The sequence below is a fragment of the Odocoileus virginianus genome, chromosome 11 (assembly GCF_023699985.2).
Source record: "Odocoileus virginianus isolate 20LAN1187 ecotype Illinois chromosome 11, Ovbor_1.2, whole genome shotgun sequence".
Classification (NCBI taxonomy): domain Eukaryota; kingdom Metazoa; phylum Chordata; class Mammalia; order Artiodactyla; family Cervidae; genus Odocoileus; species Odocoileus virginianus.
The window spans coordinates 18791912-18802702 of record NC_069684.1 but is presented as its reverse complement, the minus strand read 5'-3'; the positions used below and the strand labels follow the sequence as shown (position 1 = coordinate 18802702).

At 41.3% G+C, this 10791-nt stretch overlaps 1 protein-coding gene across 7 annotated transcripts in view; it reads left to right on the top strand.

Annotated features, from left to right (window-relative positions):
- Window positions 1-7309: 7309 nt before the first annotated feature.
- Window positions 7310-10791, top strand: part of CEP350 (centrosomal protein 350) — a 155596-nt gene continuing 152114 nt past the window's right edge. For 6 of the 7 annotated variants that reach the window (XM_070473985.1, XM_020868870.2, XM_070473989.1 and 3 more), the window contains exon 1: window positions 7311-7679. The gene's annotated coding sequence lies outside the window, so the exon portion shown is untranslated. Of the gene's footprint in view, window positions 7680-10791 lie in introns of all 7 variants that reach the window. The other variant, XM_070473988.1, reaches the window with a different exon arrangement.

The window sequence follows — 10791 nt, the reverse complement described above, 5'->3', positions numbered from 1 at the left end:
GAACATTCTCACCTGACTGGTACTGTTGTAAGGTAAATGTTTAAAGCCACTCCTTTCTCTTGGAGTACTTCCCTGGCTTCTTTAAAGGTTCTGCTGCCTGGTCACCGTAGCTGCAACTCCCTGGGTGGGTGTCTTGTGTCCCCTTCAACTGACCACTCCCAATATCCCCTCATCTTCAGTTCCTGGACAAATACTCTTCTTTCTCTCTGGATTTCAGGCTGCCCTCTTGGGAGGATTCCTTCACTTTTTTTTTTTTTTTTTTTTTAAGGAAAATACTATTCTTTATTTTAAAATATTGAGTTGGCTGAAAAATTTGTTCAATTTCCCCAGAACATCTTATGGAAAAACCTGAACAACCATTTTGGCCAACCCAATATTTGTTTTTTGAATGGTTAGTATATTCACATCTTTTACTGATAAGTTGCTTTAGTAACCCAAAAAAGTAAAGGAGAAAGCAGCTGCCTCACCACCCAGAGATTGATTTGTTCAGATATTTCAGTGCCTCCTGATACAATAAAACCATGAAAATTTTCTTTTAAAAATAGTTCAAAATTTTAAAAGTATAAAGGAGTACAACTGATATGTCTCCTTCTTACTCCCTGTCATTAGTTTCCTTCCACATTGACAGTCAGTGCTGCACTCTCCTCTGCACCTTTGTAAATAGTTTATGAGTGTGTAACCAAATGTTATATGTCCTCCCCTCTTTTCTTAAGTCGAGTCAGTTCTTAAATTGAACAGTGGAATACTAACGACATGGGTTTCTACTTCAGGTCCCACCTCTGGTTCCCGGGATTCACTAATCTCTGACTCCCCTTTCAGAGCAAGGAAAACTTAATTTCACAAGTAGTGTCAGATACTCAGACACAGAAGCTGTTGTTCTTTTTTCAGGCCCAATTCCAGCCTCAGGCTACTCTGGCGTCCACATTCCGGAGCACACATGTAGTTCTCCATGTTGTCTCCTCAGAGCTCCTCTCTCACTAGCCTGAGGTAAGGAAGAAGCTACCTCTACACCCCACTGCCTGTTTTTTCCCCCAAAATCTCTCCCTCAAAGCCTCTGAATCTACAATCTCTGAATTCCTTCATATCAGTGACCAAGTTGAAGGCTCTTTGGTGAAGTTATGTGAAGAATCATAATATTTCTTTGAAAATGTGCTTCTTGGAGGCCCGTCATGTAATTTACTCTGGTTGTTGCTATCAGTTTGCCTTAGGGCTTCAGTCAAAAATAGTAATTTCACATTTTTCCAAAGAAGATATGCAGATGGCCGACAAGTACATGAAATGATGTATCACTCATCATCAGGGATGGAGGAGGCAATGGCCCCCCACTCCAGTACTCTTGCCTGGAAAATCCCATGGATGGAGGAGCCTGGTAGGCTGCAGTCCATGGGGTCGCAAAGAGTGGGACACGACCGAGCGACTTCACTTTCACTTTCCACTTTCTTGCACTGGAGAAGGAAATGGCAACCCACTCCAGTGTTCTTGCCTGGAGAATCCCAGGGACGGGGGAGCCTGGTGGGCTGCCGTCTATGGGGTCACACAGAGTCGGACACGACTGAAGTGACTTAGCAGCAGCAGCAGCAGGGGAATGTAACTCAAAACCACAGTAAGTTGGCACCTCACCCCTGTTAGAATGGCTGTTATCAAAAAGAGATACCAAGTGCTGATGAGGATGTGGAGCAAAGGGAACCCTTGTACACTGTTGATGAATATGTAAATTTAGTGCAACCACTACTATGGAAAATCATATGGAAGTTACTAAAAAAGTTAAAAATAGAATTGCCATATGATCCAGCAATTCCACTTCTCAGTATGAAAGCACTTAACTTGTATAGATATATGTACCCCCATGTTGATCGCATTATTATTTATAATAGCCAAGGTATGGAAACAAACTGTTTATCAACAGATAAATGATTAAAGAAAATGTGATACCCATCTATCTATATATGTACAATAGAATATCAGCCATTGAAGGAACAAAATCCTGCCACTTGTGACAACATGGGTGGACCATGAGGGCATTATGCTGAGTGAAATAAGTCAGACCAAGAAAGACAAATACCACATGATATTACTTAGATGTGGAATATAAAAACAAAAGGAAAAGAAAAACTAGACTCGTAGATATAGATCTCTGGTAGAGGCCAGAGATGAGGAAGTAGGGGTGGAAGAAATGGGTGAAGGGAATCAAAAGGTACAAAACTTCCAGTTATAAAATAAATGAATCATGCAGTTGTAATGTAGAGCATGGTGACTGCAGTTAATAATACTGTATTTCGTAATTTGAAAATTGCCAAGAGAATAAATCTTGAAAGTTCTCATCACAAGAAAAAAATTCTGGAACTATGTATGGTGATGACTGTTAACTAGATTTATTGTGGTATCATTCTGCAATATATACAAACATCAAATCATTATGCTGTACACCTGAAACTGATATAATATTATTTTTCAATTATATTTCCATTAAAAAGAAATGAAAAAATTAAAAATTGCAATTTAATATCTCTATTAACAACAATCATATATGGTTAAATGCTGCCTTTATAGACATTCCTATTCTCCTTTTGCTCTCTGGATTTGGTGTCAAATGACTTCTCTGACCTTTATTACCTTGGCTCATGCATACATACTCACATACACACAACTATTTACATATATGAAGATAAATGACTATGTCTCTGTTTTCTTGTCAAACTTCTTATTGATAAATTTTAGTTTTTTTTTTTATAATTCTGCACATCAGAACACCAAGCACCCTAAAATATTCAAGACTAAGCCAAAAGACTGAATCTAGAAAAAGCAAGTAACCAGAAAACCCATTCCTAAATTTGCACAATTTGTTAGAATTGAAGGGAGATTTGCAGTCTGAATGGTTGAATTTATTATCGAAAAGGTGGTGGACAAGATTACAGGTCAGATTTGACACCTAGGCTTGACATTTCAATAGAAGTGTGTCTTTAGCCATCCTGGCACATCATTTCATTCAATTAACCTCAAATAGTGAATGACATCACCATAGCTGTATCTCTCTGTTGCTCAATTTGTTATGTCTAGAGACCACTGTCAAAATTTACATTCTCAGGAGAGAACACCTGTAGCAATTCACCTCAAACTTAATTAAATCCAACAAACATTCAGTTTAATCCAACAAATATTGAGTGCCTAGTACATGCCAGGCACATATTCAGTTGATTAAAAAAAAAAAGCAAAAATAGCTAACAGTTTTGAGCACCTACTATACACAGAGTATGTCCTTTATGTATTATTTCTTGTTGGCTGCACTGGGTCTTCGCTGCTGTGTGCAGGCTTTCTCTAGTTGCGGCGAGCGGGGCTACTCTTCATTGCAGTTCAAGGGCTGCTCCTATAGTAGATTCTCCTGTTGCACAGCACAGGTTCTAGGGTGCTCAGGCTTCAGTAATTGCAGCACATGGGCTCCATAGTTGCAGCTCTTGGGCTATAGAGTGCAGGCTCAGTGATTGTGACCAACAGGCTTAGTTGCTCCGCATGGGGAATCTTCCCAAAGCAGGGAATGAACCTGTGTCCCCTGCATTGGCAGGGGGATTCTTATCCACTGTACCACCAGGTAAGTCCTATGTCCCTTACATGTGTTGTTTCTTTTGAAAGTGATAGTGTTAGTCACTCAGTCATGTCCAACTCTTTGCGAACCCATTTCCTTCTCCAGGGCATCTTCCTAACTCAGGGATAGAACCTGGGTCTCCTGAATTATAGGCAGATTCTTTACCATCTGAGTCACCAGGGAATCCACACAAAGCCTTGTGGCTGTCAGGAAGATCCTCAGGAGAAGTAAATGACAACCCACCCCAATATTCTTACCTGGAAAATCCTATGGATGAAGCAGCCTGGTGGTCTACACCCCATGGAGTCACAAAGAGTCAGACATGACTGAGCGACTAGCACACAGGAACTATTGTAATCTCTACTAGACAGATGCAGGAATTGAAACACAAATAGGTTAAGTATTTGACCAAAATCATTTTATTTAATCCAGGTCTGCTGCTGCTGATAAGTCACTTCAGTTGTGTCCAACTCTGTGCGACCCCACAGACAGCAGCCCACTAGGCTCCCCAATCCCTGGGATTCTCCAGGCAAGAACACTGGAGTGGGTTTCCATTTCCTTCTCCAATGCCTGAAAGTGAAAAGTAAAAGTGAAGTTGCTTAGTCGTGTCCGACTCTTCACGACCCCATGGGCTGTAGCCTACCAGGCTCCTCCATCCATGGGATTTTCCAGGCAAGAGTACTGGAGTGGGGTGCCATTGCCTTCTCCAAAGTTTGTGCTCTTAAGTAACTATGAAGGAGACAAAGGGCTTCACAGTCTAATGTGACAAAGATGTGTAAGCTAAATGCAGAATTATCTATAGTAGATATAGCCCTGAGGAGGTACACAGCACTGTGGAGTGCAGGGGTGTGCTCAGTACTGCAAAAGATGAGCAGTCATGTAGTTTTTCCTGCAGTAGATAGGTTTTGAGCTTCTACTGGATGTGAATGTGGCAGAAATTACAAACCAGGGTGATATGTGATCTAGGTTATGGAACAAAAATCTATAAGGAGGAATGAACAGGCCGTGTCTGATATCCAATTTGACTTGAACATAACATTCAATTAGGGAAGTAATAATAGCCACTATTACTTTCTTTTATGTGCAGGCACTTAACAAATGTTATTTCTAATCTTTAAGGATTTCCCAGGTGGTGCAGTGGTAAAGAATCCGCCTGCTAACGCAGGAGATGCCAGAGACACAGGTTTGATCCCTAAGTCAGGAAGATCCCCTGGAATGGGAAATGGCAACCCACGCCAGTATTCTTGCTTGGAAAATTTCAAGGGCAGAGGAGCCTGGTGGCCTATAGTCCATGGGGTCACAAAGAGGCAGACATGACTGAAGCGACTTACTATGCATGCAGATAATAAAATGAAAGTTTTTGAGGTCATAGGGCAAGTGATAGAGCCAAGATTTGAACTGGAATCTTCCTGACACCACACCCCTGCCCATTTTTTAAAAAAATACTGCCTTACTTTAGGAAGATAGAAAGCTTGGTTTGTGTCATATTGAGATCTTAATGACTGAGGTGAGAAATTTTCACTTATTTTGGCAGGCACAGGCGGGCAGGGGCAAAACTCAAGCTGAACTCTAGGAAGACTGCTGAAATTATTTGGGTAATAGAAATGAGAGCCTGAATTAGAAAAGCAGTGGTACAACTGGACAGAAAGGGAATAGATAGAAGAAATATGTATTACTGGTATTTAGAGACAATAGCTGTTTGGGTAGGAACAAGGCATAGAGAAGAGTATGTAATATTTTAATATTTTTGATTCTCTCAGTTCTCAGAAGCATGTTTGCAATGATCATGAACAGAAATACAGGCAGGAGGAGGATCTGGCTTTGTGGAACTGAAAAGAGGGAACACAATAAACTTAATTAGGGAGTTGGAGGCACTGATCTGTATCTATGTGGAGATGGGTAAGACAAGCTGGAGATTCAGTCTGAAGTTTTAGGGCTAAGATCCAGTTCTTCAAGAGAGTTGAGAGTCAAAGCTAAGTTCAGAAAAATTTGATCTTGGTGTTTACCAAGAAGTAGAAGAAAAAATGGAGCTGCATTAAATAACCTGCTATGTGCCTAGCACTGTGGAAACTACATGGAGGTTAACGTTTCCTCATTAAGCTTCCAATCTTGTTTAAGAGATTAGTTACTCTTATGAAGAGCTAATAGTATAAAACTTATACTCAGGAGCCAATCTGTAGGGTATAAACAGTAGGAGTTAGGAGATGTTGAAAAGGAGAGAGCTTGATTTGTTTACGGTATTTTCGAGGTGAGGGAGAGGCCAAAGATCAGTACAAGTTGTAAGAGATGGAAATTGTGCATAGGCTGAAATGAGAGTAACGTTGCTCCCCACACAGTGACAGGAATTTTTGGTGTTTTCTCTATTGCCCCAGGGGATAGCATGGGGCTGAAAAAAATATAAATAGTCTTTGGATTAAGGAGACCTCAAATTCTACATCTGCCCTTTATTAATGGTTTAATATTGGGCAAATTACACAGCTTTTCAGAACTCATTTTCTGTTTTTTTTAAAAATAAGTATAATACCCAATAAGATCGTTGAATACATTCAGAAAATAGCATAAAAAGCATCTATCTCTTTGTTTTTTATATATAAAAGTTGGGGGAAACCTAATGAACTCTTTCCTTATGTTGTTTTTCTTGCTACCACTTACACCACTGGGAAACCCACATTTCCTGTTCTTCCCTCCAGCACAGCTTCCTGGAGACACAGCACACATTTTACACATGTGCAGGAATTTTGTACATTCATTTACCTCCTATTTAGGCACAGCTATAGGGCCTACATAGAGGGGACAGTTACTGCCTCCTGCTTTTATTAAGATTCACTCGACTAGCATTTATTGAACACCCACAGTGCTCCAGTTACTATGCTAGAACCTGTTGGGGTAAAGGATAAAGACGAGAACAACCTTTGGATATACGAGTACAGAAGGTGGAGGAAAGTGATGGGTGGAGAGCTTATGTGCAATGAGCACCTAGCAGGTGGCATTATTGACAGAATAGCTGTCATTTAAGCTAAGTCTTGACAGATCATAGAATTCACCATGCAGAATCTGGGGAGAGGATAAAAATGTTAGACTATATGGTGATCAAAGGATCTCTTAAAGCACAGTTATAACAATGCCAACACCTAACGGGAGAAAAGTCCATTTTTCTTGCTCTGGAGTCTTAAGCCACTAGACAGAGTGCACGCTGAACAGAACTGTAACCCTCGCGAATAAAACGGCCACAGTGACAGCAATGGTTAACTGCGGCAGCCGCAGAGCCGCAATTACTCTGAAACTGACTGGGGTACAGAAGATTTATTTGGACAACTGGTGAAACATCGTAAACTCTGAGAAACTGCGATTTTCAGACTTCCAGTTCACCCTTGTCACAAATCCAGCTTTTTTTTTTTCCGGCCCAGAGTGAAATCCGCAATCAGAGGCCCAATTAGCTTCTGAAGAAAGAGGGCGGGGGATGGGAGTAGGGGGGAGACGAAGGGGCGGGGGGGAGTAGGTCTCCGCTGCGGATCTACTTTGGCTCCTCCCAGGTCCTGCAAGGCTCAAACTTCGCCACACAAAACATGGCGCCCATGAGGTTCCTCTCCGTTTTATCTCACATTCGCCTCTTGGCCACACTCAACATGGCCCTAACCGAAGGTTGCATTCCTTTGGCTCCGACTCGGGACAGTTATCGCGAGGTTTGCCCGGACCTTGACTGCTCCCGCCCTGCCTCGCGCCGCCGCCACAGCCACTGCCGCCGGCGCCGCTCCTCCTCCGTGTCAGTTGTTGGGCTGTAATGGCGACTGGGCCGCCGCTGCCGAAGTGACTCCCGGGCGGGGGAGCCGGGCCAGACCTGCGCCAGAGGGAACTGCAGAGAGCCGCAGCTCAGGGGGTGGCTTGCTGTGGGGGAGGGGAGGCAGCCTTTCTGCCTCTCCTTCCTTCTCTGCAGACCGGCGGATCCCGGGAGCCGGTGCGAGGCGGGCAGCCGGTGCGTCCCCGGAGCGGGGAGGCCAGGCCGGGCAGCCCTGGGGCCGGTCGGGGCGGCGTCACTGCACCCTCCGCCAGGCCCCGCGGGATGCACCGTAGGGGCCGAGGGCGGAGGCGACACTCTCAGGTGAGCTGCGGGGGGACCTGGCTAGGACCGCGGATGCTCGCTGAGCCTCCGGTGCCTCTGTCCGCGGTCCCGGGTTCGCGGCGGCGGCGAGAGAGGCGGGGCGGGGCGCGGGGAGCCCTGGCCCAGCCTGGCGTCCCCCTGAAGGAGCCTCCCTGGGTCCTGAAGCTTTGCTCGGAGGGCCATTCTGAGACCTGGGTTTCAGGTCCCACCGGTGCCTGCCGTGGACGGGATTTCCTTCTTTGCCTGCCAGTGCCTGACCGCCCCCCCCCACCCCCCGCCCCTCCTCTCTTCAGGAAAGATGTGAGATACACTCTTGCCTTTGGTCTGCGGAGAAGTGTCCCTTGTTCACTTGGAGATCAGGCATATTTTGGGAAATTACGGGGAACTGGCTACAGTGGCAAGGATGACTAGTTTCTGTTCCTTTTTGGTGGGAATAAACATTCTCAAGTATAGGGAAAACTTTGATCTTCTGCTTCTCTGGCAGCTGCTGAATGTAGTCTATTCATTTATTCACAAGTGGTGGAGGGAGAGATTTAAAAAGCTTTTACGCTTTGTAAATTGTCAGTATTCTCCCCCGCCCTCTTCTAAGTGTAGCCTAACATGCTAAATGACATTTAACTAATGTCACAAATATGGGTTGGATTTTGACTGGCTTTTCGGATAGGAAGTTTGCACATAGGTATGGATTTTGATGTGGTTTTGGTGTAGCAGCAAGTCCTCCATATAGGAACAAAATGCGTTGTCAGGAATAGTGATCAGTATCCATGTCTGTACTCCACCTGATTGTTTTGTTTTGATGGTGATCCTTGTTTTGAGTTTCGAAAAGTCGTTAATGGTTATGTTGCCATGTTAACGATACCTCCTCCAGTCCTGTCTTTTAAAGGTTTTAAAAGAATGGCTATTTTAGGCAAATCTAGTAACTGGAAAACGTTTGTGGAAGCAATGATAAACTCCTCTCCAATAAACATTTTCGTAGTTTAAAATATTGTTTTTAAACAAGGCAACGTGCTGCTGTTAATCATAACATGAGATTGTGACTTTGGGGGATTGTTTGTTAGACCTGTGGTAGAAGTTGCCTTAAGCCCATGGGCATGTAATAATTAGTTTTGGTGTGCTAAATTGACAAACTCCATTCAGTGTAATGGAATAAATCTGAACTGTTGAACTGTCAATGCATTCAATTTAAGATACTTTAATCAGAAAAATAAACACAAAACTAGGATACATTGTATGTGTGGATAAATACATGTGTATCTCATCTTTGCATAGTGAGTAGTAGCAAGGCATGTGTTTGTAATGATGGTTAGTTATAATAAGTAAAAAATTTCGTACATATGTAGAAGAATTTCTCTGATTCTCTAAGATATATTGGAGTATAGTGTTATGTAAGAGTATTAATACTTGAACAACCAGCCTCTTGTTGGGTAATAAATGAATTATGAAGTTTAGAATTTTTTTTTAATGCTCTAATTGCTAGTCTCTTGTCCATTTTATAACAATTTTACTGAAGAGAGGAAGATGAAGTCACTGTCTAATAAATTTTGTTGTTAGTTAAATAGCTGTAAGTTACTGTTGGAGCAAAAAGAAGCTGCTGCTAAAATAACTTACATCATTTTTTGGTGTGCTTCCACATAAATTATCTTATTTAGGCCTCATAGCAATTTTATAAGGTAGATTTGACAAATGTTTATTTTGCAGTTGTGGAAATTGACAGGGAATAAATAAATAACAAGAAAGTTCATTTATATGTGAATGATGCTGTTATTTCCACAGATGATCAAAGGCTTTAAAATTTTTATTTACTTCATTGAGGTATAATTGACATATTAGTTTCAGGTATATAACAGTGATTTGGTCTTTGTATATATTGTGAAGTGATCATAAATCTAGTTAACATCCTAGGATTAGTATCACCTAAAATTGGATATTAATATAGATATTTCTGGGATTTGTTATCTTTTTACATCTAAAAAAAGTTATTTTTTCTTCCTTTTGGTAAGCCAGAAGTTCCTTATATTGATGACTGTCAGTTCTTTAAAAACATTAGTATTTTCATAGCATTGGGTTAATTAGTAACAAGTCATGAATTACTGTAGTGAATTGCTTTACTTCTATATGTACTTTTTGGTTGAACAGTGTTCTTAAGAAATTATAGTTAATTTGTCACCTTTCATTTTGTTTGGATACTGAGAGTTCTGTATTTTTCGTATTTCAGATAGTTTATATTTTTGTCTAGTTGAAACAGATATTCAAGCCACAAGCAGCGTAACTGAAAAGTATTGACATCTTGGTGATTTTATTATAGAATCGATGATTTAAAAAGTTAACTTGCTGCCTATACTTGTGATTGCTATTTTTGCCTTGTGGGGCAAGTTGTGAAGTAATTTACTTTATTGACTTTTTTTTCCATGTCAATTTCTAATGTCACAAAATAGCCTCCCAAACCTGAATTATCAAAAGATTGCCTAGTCTTTTTTTGTGTTAATATTTTTTGGTTCCGTGAGCACGTATAACTTCACATTTGCTACTAGTTTCTTTGGGTTATTTGCCTTTCTCGTCTGTAAGTTTCATGATGGCAGAGATTGTCTATCAACTATTGTGCACCCAGTGCCTAGCACACAGAAAAATAGTCAATAAATATTGGCTGAATAAACTGACTAGAGAGTGGTGTTGGTATAGTATATAAATGAAGTAAAACACTAGTTCATGGTTCCTAAGCACACATCGCTCTTCTTAGGAATATACTCCACAGGTAAATTCAGCTTTGCTAGGTAGCAGGGGAATGACAGCCTGGGATTAAAAGATATTGAGAATAAGCCACAGGTAGATCCTGAAAACTTTATTGACTATTTTAATGATTTGCCTAGGTGTTCTGGCAGTAGTTATTGTAATTTAAAGGAAATGGGAGCTTTAAGACCCTGACCTGTTACACTAGTACTGTGATTACAGGCTTTAATAACTTTAAGTCATTTCTTAATTACAGCGTTGGGAGTTTTAAATCTTAAAGGCTAGCTAGTCCAATTCCCACGTTTTATACATAAGTAAATAGAGAATCATATAGAGGAAATATCTCACCCATATTTGATTTCATAACCGAAGACTCCACTATGCA